This window comes from Trichosurus vulpecula, chromosome 8, assembly GCF_011100635.1.
Source record: "Trichosurus vulpecula isolate mTriVul1 chromosome 8, mTriVul1.pri, whole genome shotgun sequence".
Classification (NCBI taxonomy): Eukaryota; Metazoa; Chordata; class Mammalia; order Diprotodontia; family Phalangeridae; genus Trichosurus; species Trichosurus vulpecula.
The window spans coordinates 186,057,493-186,066,227 of NC_050580.1; the positions used below are offsets into that span (position 1 = coordinate 186,057,493).

The 8,735-nt window shown below is 39.1% G+C and overlaps 1 pseudogene; it reads left to right on the plus strand.

Annotated features, from left to right (window-relative positions):
• Positions 1-306: 306 nt before the first annotated feature.
• On the plus strand, positions 307-573 carry LOC118829807 (annotated as a pseudogene).
• Positions 574-8,735: the final 8,162 nt, after the last annotated feature.

The following is an 8,735-nucleotide window of genomic DNA, read 5'->3' on the forward strand; positions in this document are numbered from 1 at the left end:
AGTTCAGATCACCAACTGTGGGAAAACTGCAAACCAGAGCTTGAAAGGAAATTGCAGATGTAGTTCCCGAGCTGCTGGCAGTGAAAAAGTCATGATTTGCAAAATCATGAAAAAGAAGAGAGACATTGTAGGGCTCGGAATATGCAAATTGGAACCTCATTTTTCAAAATGGGAAGAAAGATGCCTATCAATTAAATACCATTTCAGCAGCAAGATCAGCAAGGCTGGAGTGCCCAAACCTTGCCTCCTCTAGTCCTTCCTACTGGGATAGGTGGAATCCACCAGCTCCCCTGTCCTCAGGTAACCATGTAGGACTGCAGGGCCATAATAAAAACTATGTATATATCAGAGGAGATTTATTAGGACTCTATGGAATGTACTGCTCAGGCCCTACTAAAGTATGACATTAGAAGACATAGCTAACTACATCAAGAAGGAGTTTGACAAGAAGTACAAACTACACATTGCATTGCATTATGGGGAGGAACTTTGGGCAATTATATAAAGCATGAGACTAAGCACTCCGACTCCTACACAGACCAAGTTGTCATTCTTTTGTTCAAGTCTACTTAGAGCATGGGCTATGCTACCTACCCAGTAATCCTTACCACTAACAAGGAAGGCAGCCTAAATTCCAAATATTACATACTAAAATCTTCATCCTTGCCATGGAAATACCGTAATATTTAAGGCTTTATTGTTTTGTTCTTTTATAGAGCACCCTATGTTCTAGTTTATTGTGCATCTAAAACAATTAGCAAAACAGTTTATATTCGCGTTGATTTTCTATTCTAAATAATAAATGGTATCAAACTCAAATAGAAGATGGGTGTGGACTTAGGGATCTCCATGGGCTAAATATTGACCTAGAAAACTGCAAATTATATTATCTATGTTTTGTTGTATTTTTATTTATTTTTGTTAAGTATTTCCCACTTCCATTTTAATCTGTTCCTGGCAATATGTTTGACACCTCTGCTATGCATCATCATTCTTCACCTTAAAATTGTTTCTCTTCTAAAAAATAAACCTGTGAGAGATGTGTGTATGTGTTTAAAAAAATAGACAGTGGATTCATCCAACTAAAGGCTAGTGAGTTTGACTCTTATTCCTGGCAAAATTCAATAATGCACTATTAAAAGGACGGTTTATAAGCGCTTAGAAAGGGAAGTGCCTGTGATAAACATGTATTCATCAAGGACACGTCATGACAGATTAGCCTCATTTCCTGTTTTAACATGGTTTCTAGACTGATAGATCAGAGCAGTTCTGCAGAAATAGTCTACAGAATATTGCATACATAGTCATATTGTTGATATGTTGGTTGGTTTTGCTGAATAGCCTTTTTCCTCTCTCTCTCTGTATATATATATATATGTGTGTGTGTGTGTGTGTGTGTGTGTATGTATGTGTATATATATATATATATATATATATAAATATATAGAGAGGATATAGTCAGAAAAAAGGTTATGTTAAAAGATTTTGTTAAAAACAAAAAGATACTGATAATTTTAAAAATAATGCAGTAAAGAGTCTACATATAAGGACTTTGTAATAATCTCTCTAGATTTGTTGATGGAGAGATGAGTGATGGACAGTAGTTAGTTATCTGGATTTATACTAGGTTGAATGATCAGAACAATTTAGTAGATTAATGCTGATTAGGAGAGAATCTCTAAAGGGATGTTCTTTCCTTAGCCATTTTCTGCTTAACATTTTTTTTAAATCAGCAAACTAGAAGATGCGACAAATAGTATGTTTATCACATTTGTGGGTGGTATACCCCTGCAAAAGACAGCTAACTCACTGGAAGACAGATGATCCATAAGCTTTTTTTCTGGCTGGAACAATTGGCCCAATCTAATAGGGTGAAATTCCATACTGATAAATGTAAAGTCCTAAACTTGGGTTCAGCAAGTAAATTGTAGTCAGTGGGAGGAAGGATAGCTAAATAGCAATTCTACAAAGAAGATAATACTGCAAGTTCAATATGAGACAACAGTATTGTAAAGCACCAAAAAAGGCTAAGGCAATTAACCTGCATTAATAAGGATACTATATACAACCCGGAAGGTTATATGGTGCACTACTCTGCCTTTAGAACACATCAAGGATATTGTATTTCATTCTGAGCATTATATTTAAAGAAGAACATTGGAAAATGGAATCCTATCTACTGGGGATCAAAGAGGTTAAGTGATTTGACCAGAGTCACACACTAGGATGTGAGTCAGAATTTTAATTCAGGTCTTCCTGATTCTAACCCCAGCATTCTATCTACAGCACCACTTAGCTACCTTAGAGGAATTATTGGGCTGCTTGGCCACAGAGGGAAGAGCTAAGAGTAATGGGTCAAAATTGTACAAAAGCCTATTTTGGCTATAACGAAGGGAAAGCCTTAGTGTGTTAGATAGTGTGTTCCTCATCACTGGAGGTATTCAAGTGGAGATTGGATGACCACTTATCAGTGGATGTACTAGCAAATCTTGCTACCATACAGGCTGCACTATATCACTTCTCATAGCCCCTCCAGCTCTAAGATTCTGTGACTACCAATTCCATTCTTTGGGAAGACCGACCTTGCCATCTCTGCAGTGAAACCAAATAAGTATACAAGAATCTGCCCTATCCAAAATCTTCAGGATAGTAGATAGATGAATGGAGTAATGTATCCTACATTGACTCTAGATAAGGCCAATTCCAGGATGTGAAGATTATCATTTGTTGTCCCAAAAAATGGCCTAGCAAGGCTAGAAGGATTAAATGTAAGAAGCAAATGACAATAATTTTAGTAATAGTTTACATGTATATAGTACTCTATGATCTGAAAGCATTTTACATACATTATCTCATTTGAAATCTGTAAGGAACCTATAATGTAAGTATTGGAAGTATTAATATCTGCATATTATAGATAAGGAAACTGAGCTTCACATTAGTTAAGAAACTTTCCCAAGATCATACAGCTGGTAACACATCAAGCCAAGATTTTGAGGCCAAGTCCGCCCACTAAAATCCATTGCCCTTCACACTATTCCCCCATTTCTTCTCCAGGGCATTCAGGGACACTGCTGATTCTATCGGCATTTCCTATACTTGCTAAGAATTCTGGAATAACACGGTAGTGGTAAGCCCCTTTGGCTGGATGAGACCTGGGCCAGAGATCATCTTTTAATAAAGTCTTATTTGCCCACAGACTCACTTCCTTCAGGCAGGTCTTGATCTCTTTCAGGCCTTACTTCATTACCTTCATATCTGCCTCTGACCCAGTGCTTTTCCTTGCTTCCTTTAAGTCACTAAATCATCTACCAGATACAAGGAAAAAGCAGATTGCAGCAGATTTCCTTCAATAACAGCTACCCTGATGTCTAGTTATCTCCAGAAAGCATGACACTATTGTTTGAATTAAAGGAGGACAGGTAGGTTTTGTTTGTTTTTTTACCTTACTGTCCCACCTGTGCGGGATAAGGGAGATGATCTGTAGGGCATAAAGTCCATATTACAAACACAGTGAGGTCTTCCCTGGCAGTTGCTGACAGAACATAACCAAAATATGTCTCCTGCTGAGTTGTCACGTTTAAGTTCCAGGGAGGGTCTTAGATCATTATGTCATTCTCTGAGACAATTCGAAAATGTTCCAATGTATGATGTTACTATAAGATTTCTGCTTATTATATTTTGAATACAATTCACTTTGAGCTCATAAAATGGGTTTTTGCAGCACCAGTGATTCTTTTATTGATGGAACAGGCCTTAATGTGGCTTTTGGAAGTTACAGGGAAAACAAAGCAGTAGAAGGAGATTGTTGCCCCTTGTGATTAGGGTTTTTTTTAATTAGAAGGAAAAAAATGAAAGAAAAAAATCTTGCGTAATTAATAGTTGCAATTTCATGGGACCCCTGCTCTGTCTCCATGGGGATAAAAATTGGCTCCCTGAGGATCTCACTTTACTTAGATGACAGAGAAGCTCCTGATTGGTCCCTGTGTGTCCTTGTGCCTGGCAATTGTATCAAAGAAGATTGTTCACTGAGCCTCATGGGGAACAGACTCATGTGGAGGAATCTTAACGCCTCCATAGAATATAAGAGCTACAGAAAAGCTCTACCCCATCTCTCTTTCTCTAGATGTGGACCTAACACTAGCCCAATTCTCCCTTGGACTTTAAGCAAGGGACCAGAGTACATCCCCCATAGAAAGGGACTGGAATACATGACCCACTCTGTGGGAGGTGCACCAGTCCATCCCTGTTCACCTAAAAACTGGAATTGATTTTAAATACAGCATCCAAACAAAAACAAATGCATGAGTTTGTGAGTAACAACATGATAAGGAAGTCATTCTCAACAATTAGGTAAAAAAAAATATGACAGAAAGAAAAGCAGCATGTTCAAAGAATAGGTGCTTCACACAGGTGTTTCAAAAACCAGCCATCATAATTAACCTGTGAAAGTGGGACCTTGGGGAGGGCAGGAAGCCTTTGGTGCTTATTCTGCTTCCCCCAAGATAATCTAAGAGCATCTTGTGAATCACTCAATGATTCTGTTTCTTTTACAAAATACCTCCAATAATGGGGGTTATCTTCCCACTCTAGGAGAATGTGCCAAAATTTAATAGGTTCATTTGCTTTCAATGCTTTGAACAGGCTAGGCCACCCACTCCAGTCTGAAATTGCCTCAAAGGGCAGGTATTCCAGGTGGTGGCCATCTGTGAAGGTTTAATAAACTACTAGGTAGGATCCCCTTGACCCATACAATCTCCTCACTCCTGATACTCTAATGTAGTTTTCCTTAAGTCAGGGTTAGTCCTAGGCAAAAATTATTAAGTAGGCAAAATTTATCCTTAGCAAGGCACCCCTCCCTTGATGCTTCCTGTGATCTTGAATCATTATCTTACCAGCATTATTATTATGCCTTTCAGCAGTCTCCCCTCTCTTAGAACCTTTTCCTTTGAAAATTTTCTTTTGGCAGTCTTTCTCCCCATCAACACTACCTAGACACCCCATTGTCTGATGCCTGCTCTCTGCAGTCAATGCCCCATGGCTTGTCAGTGCCATGTTCCCTCCCTTCTCTTCTCCAGTGAAATTTATCTATTTATCTTCCCTTTATATGATCCTCTAAAACCAGATTACCTTCTAGAATGAAATTAGTTAAGCTGGATAAACTCTGTTGGCTTGTGGACTAACAGGAAAAGTCTAAGGGAGATCGCTAGACCTTTTCTTCCTTCCTATATTTCATATTTGCATATTTCTTCCTTCCTATATTTCATATTTGCATTTTACTAGAGACTTCTGGAAGACCAACCTTTGTTGTCTAAACCAAAGGAATGATTCTGATGATGAGAATATCAGATCCAGTAGATGAGGATAGCAGCAGAATGGCAAGTCAATGAGGCTACTTTGAGGGGAGAGATGTGACGTTGCAGGACTCCTTCCATCAACCTACATGGGTCTGCTCTTCTATATACATGCTCAGCCCTAGCCACCTCCTAGATTCCAGGTCAGAAAATAGTCTTCCCCTGGATGATCTGGTCCCAAGCCAAACTGTAGGTAAACCCTGGGTGCTCTGTATCTTTGGTTTCCATTCAGTATATTCTAGCACTTGGGCTCTTTAAGTAAACATCTTGAATGTCTCATGTCTCAGGCATCCTTACTATCCTGTGATACTGCTTGATTAAAGGATGGGGGGAGGGGTGGGTTGGAGGTAGTAGTGACTGGTTGAGAGGGGAGAGGAAAAACTGGATGTATGTGTGTTTGTATGGATATATATATATATATATATATATGTATAATATGTGTGTGTATATATATGTAAATATATATCCAGATTTATGGTCATACTGATATAAGGAACTTCCAGTGGAAGTAATTTTCTCTACCAACAGAGATCTACTTATACTTTGCAACTTATTATCTTAGAAAGTTGCCTGAGGCACTGAAAAATTAAATGACTTGCCCAGAGTCACACAGCTAGTATGCGTCAGAAGTGGGCTTAGAATTCTGGTCTGCATGACTCCAAGGCTGATTTTCTATCCACTAAGCTATAATGACTTTCTTGTCTCTTATGTGCATATATACATGCATCCATACATATATACAGTGTGTCCCAAAAGTCTGAGCAGCTAATGAAGCTTAAAATTGCACTAAGATAGGACAATGAGTGTGCATCTCTGCATATATACATATCAATATATACATACATATGTGTATTGCATATATGTACATACTTATACATAAGGTATTCCATAAGTCTTTACGTGGCTATTAAGCTTAACACTGCTACTACATGTGTGTGAATGTGTAAATAAAATATGGTGGGTATGGTATAGAGGGGCAGATAGACCCAGCCCAGCCACAGGATGTGTCCAAGCCATGAGGGAGCAAAATGCCTTCCATTGAATTGATTGTAGCTTTAAGGGACATGGTACTTGTGGTTCAAGGACAGACAGACTGGCTAGTGAATAACAAGGTCAGATGCAGGGATTCTATGGTAGGGATTTGCCTTCAGTGAGAGAGTAGATACCACGTCTGTTAAGTCTAAGGGTAATGGATGGACCTATACAAGGCAGAGATGATAAATACTACATTTTCATCAGAGTGAGGTTTGAGGAAAGTGGTATATTTGTAAACCAAATCCCATGCTGGGAATAGCAATAAAATGATGGAATTCAAGGGCAGAGAGTCACACAGCTTAGGAATTAAGTAGAGGCCTGAAAAAACATTAATAGGTCAAAAGTAGGGTCCAAAGTGGGCAGTATAATAAGCCAGGCAGGGCACATCCTTTGGAAGGCTCTGGGTGATCTCCAGATCCTTCTTAAAGGGAAACAGCAGTTCCAGAAATGGCTGTAGACAACATGGCTGGGCAGGAGGATGGACTTTCTCTAGTATGTCCTGCCTAGCGAGTCAGGCAATCAGTCAGTTACAGACATACCGCGCCCCCCTCCCTGCCCCGCCCCAACCAAAGGTTGGAAAATACTATTCTAAGGGTTCCAGAAATACCTAAGGTTTAGAATAAGTCTTATTCTAAAAAGAAACTTCAGCAAAGGGGGGAAGAAGATTTAAACACCAGGCTGGGAAATCTCTAATTTTTTGTTAAAAGCAATAGAGATTCTAGTCTATATACAATGAAAGCTCTTTACATTACAGTTAGAGAAACTAAACTTCGGAGAACATTTGTCACTTCCACTCCCTCCTGCTGGATATTGTCTCTTTCCTTGGTTTTTGGGACATATCATTCTCCTGGTTTTCTTCTTTCCTGTCTCTGGCCATTCCTTCTCAGTTGATTTTTCTGGACCATCATCCCTTTCCTGCCTCCTAAGCATGAGTGTCTACCAAAAGTCTGACCTGGGCACTCTTCTCTCTCCATTCCCTCTCAGTAATCTTCTCAACTCTTACAAGTTCAATTATTTTCTCTACGCAGCTGACCCCCCAAATTTAGATATCCATCCCTAATCTCTCTTGCTAAATATTTCCATCTGAATATCATATTGCTGGACAGCTACATCAGGATATGCCTATTGACATCTTAAACTTAATCTGTCCATATCAGAACTGATCATCTTTTCCCCTAAACCTGCCCTTCCTCCTCACTTTCCTATTGCTATTGAAAGTACCACCATCCTTATAGTCACTCAAGTTTCTAATGCATCATTCTTGAATCTCTCTTGTGCCTCTCATCACTTCCCCATTTTCAATTACTTGCCAAATCTTGTGCATTCTACCTTTACGGCATCTCTCAAATTCATCTCTTTCTATTTTCACATGCCCACCACCCTAGTTCAGGCTCCCATCACCTCTCACTAAGATTATTGTAACAGTCCCCTAATTGGTCTCCCTGCTTCTGGTGTCTTATCTCTCTAATCCATTCTCCAAACAGTTGGGAAAATAATCTTCCCAAGACAGAGATCTGATTGACTGTCATTCCCCAGCTCAGTAGTTCTCTATTGCTTCTAATAAAAATTAGAAATTTCTTGGTCTGGTGTCTAAACCTTCTCCCCCTCTCCACCCCCAAAATATGGCTCCAACCTCTCTTTCAAGACTCATTTAATATTATTTCCCTTCACATACTATAATGCAATGAATTGGACTACTGTGCATTTGCAAAATGGTCTGACATATTTGCAATTCACTGCCTCTTTACTTCTGCCCCTAAGAGTATTTATCTTGCTATCTTTCTCCAGAACTCTCCTCACTGGCTACTTGCTTGCTAAAGCCTTCCCAGTCCTCAAGTGTTCCCCCCTCCCAACCGTGAATCATTTTGTATTTACCCATTTGTGTGTATTGACAGACAGACAGATAGCTAACTAGCTGGCTAGCTAGCTAGCTAGAATAAATAGTGCTTCCACCAAATAGAATATAAGATCCTTGAAGATTCTGATTAACTTTTGTCTTCTAGCTTTAGAAACTAACATAATGCTTTGCAGGTAGTTGGTGCTTAATAAATATTCATTGAAGTTGCTTAACTTTTTTAAAAAAAGATCATTCAAAACAAGTTTATGTATTTCCATGATGACTCATTCCAATCGCTGATGGAGTGGAGGCACATAATTAAAGGGGATGAGGGAGCAAGGTCCAGTATGATTCATTCTAATGGAGCTAGAATTTCAGGGCAGTGGCAATTACATGCCAATCAAGCTGGGAAGATTGCTATAGTTAACATTTAGTCATTGATAGGCAGTTAAGTTGCGCAGTAGATAGAGTGCTAGACCTGGAGTTAGGAAGACTTGAGTTCAGACCTT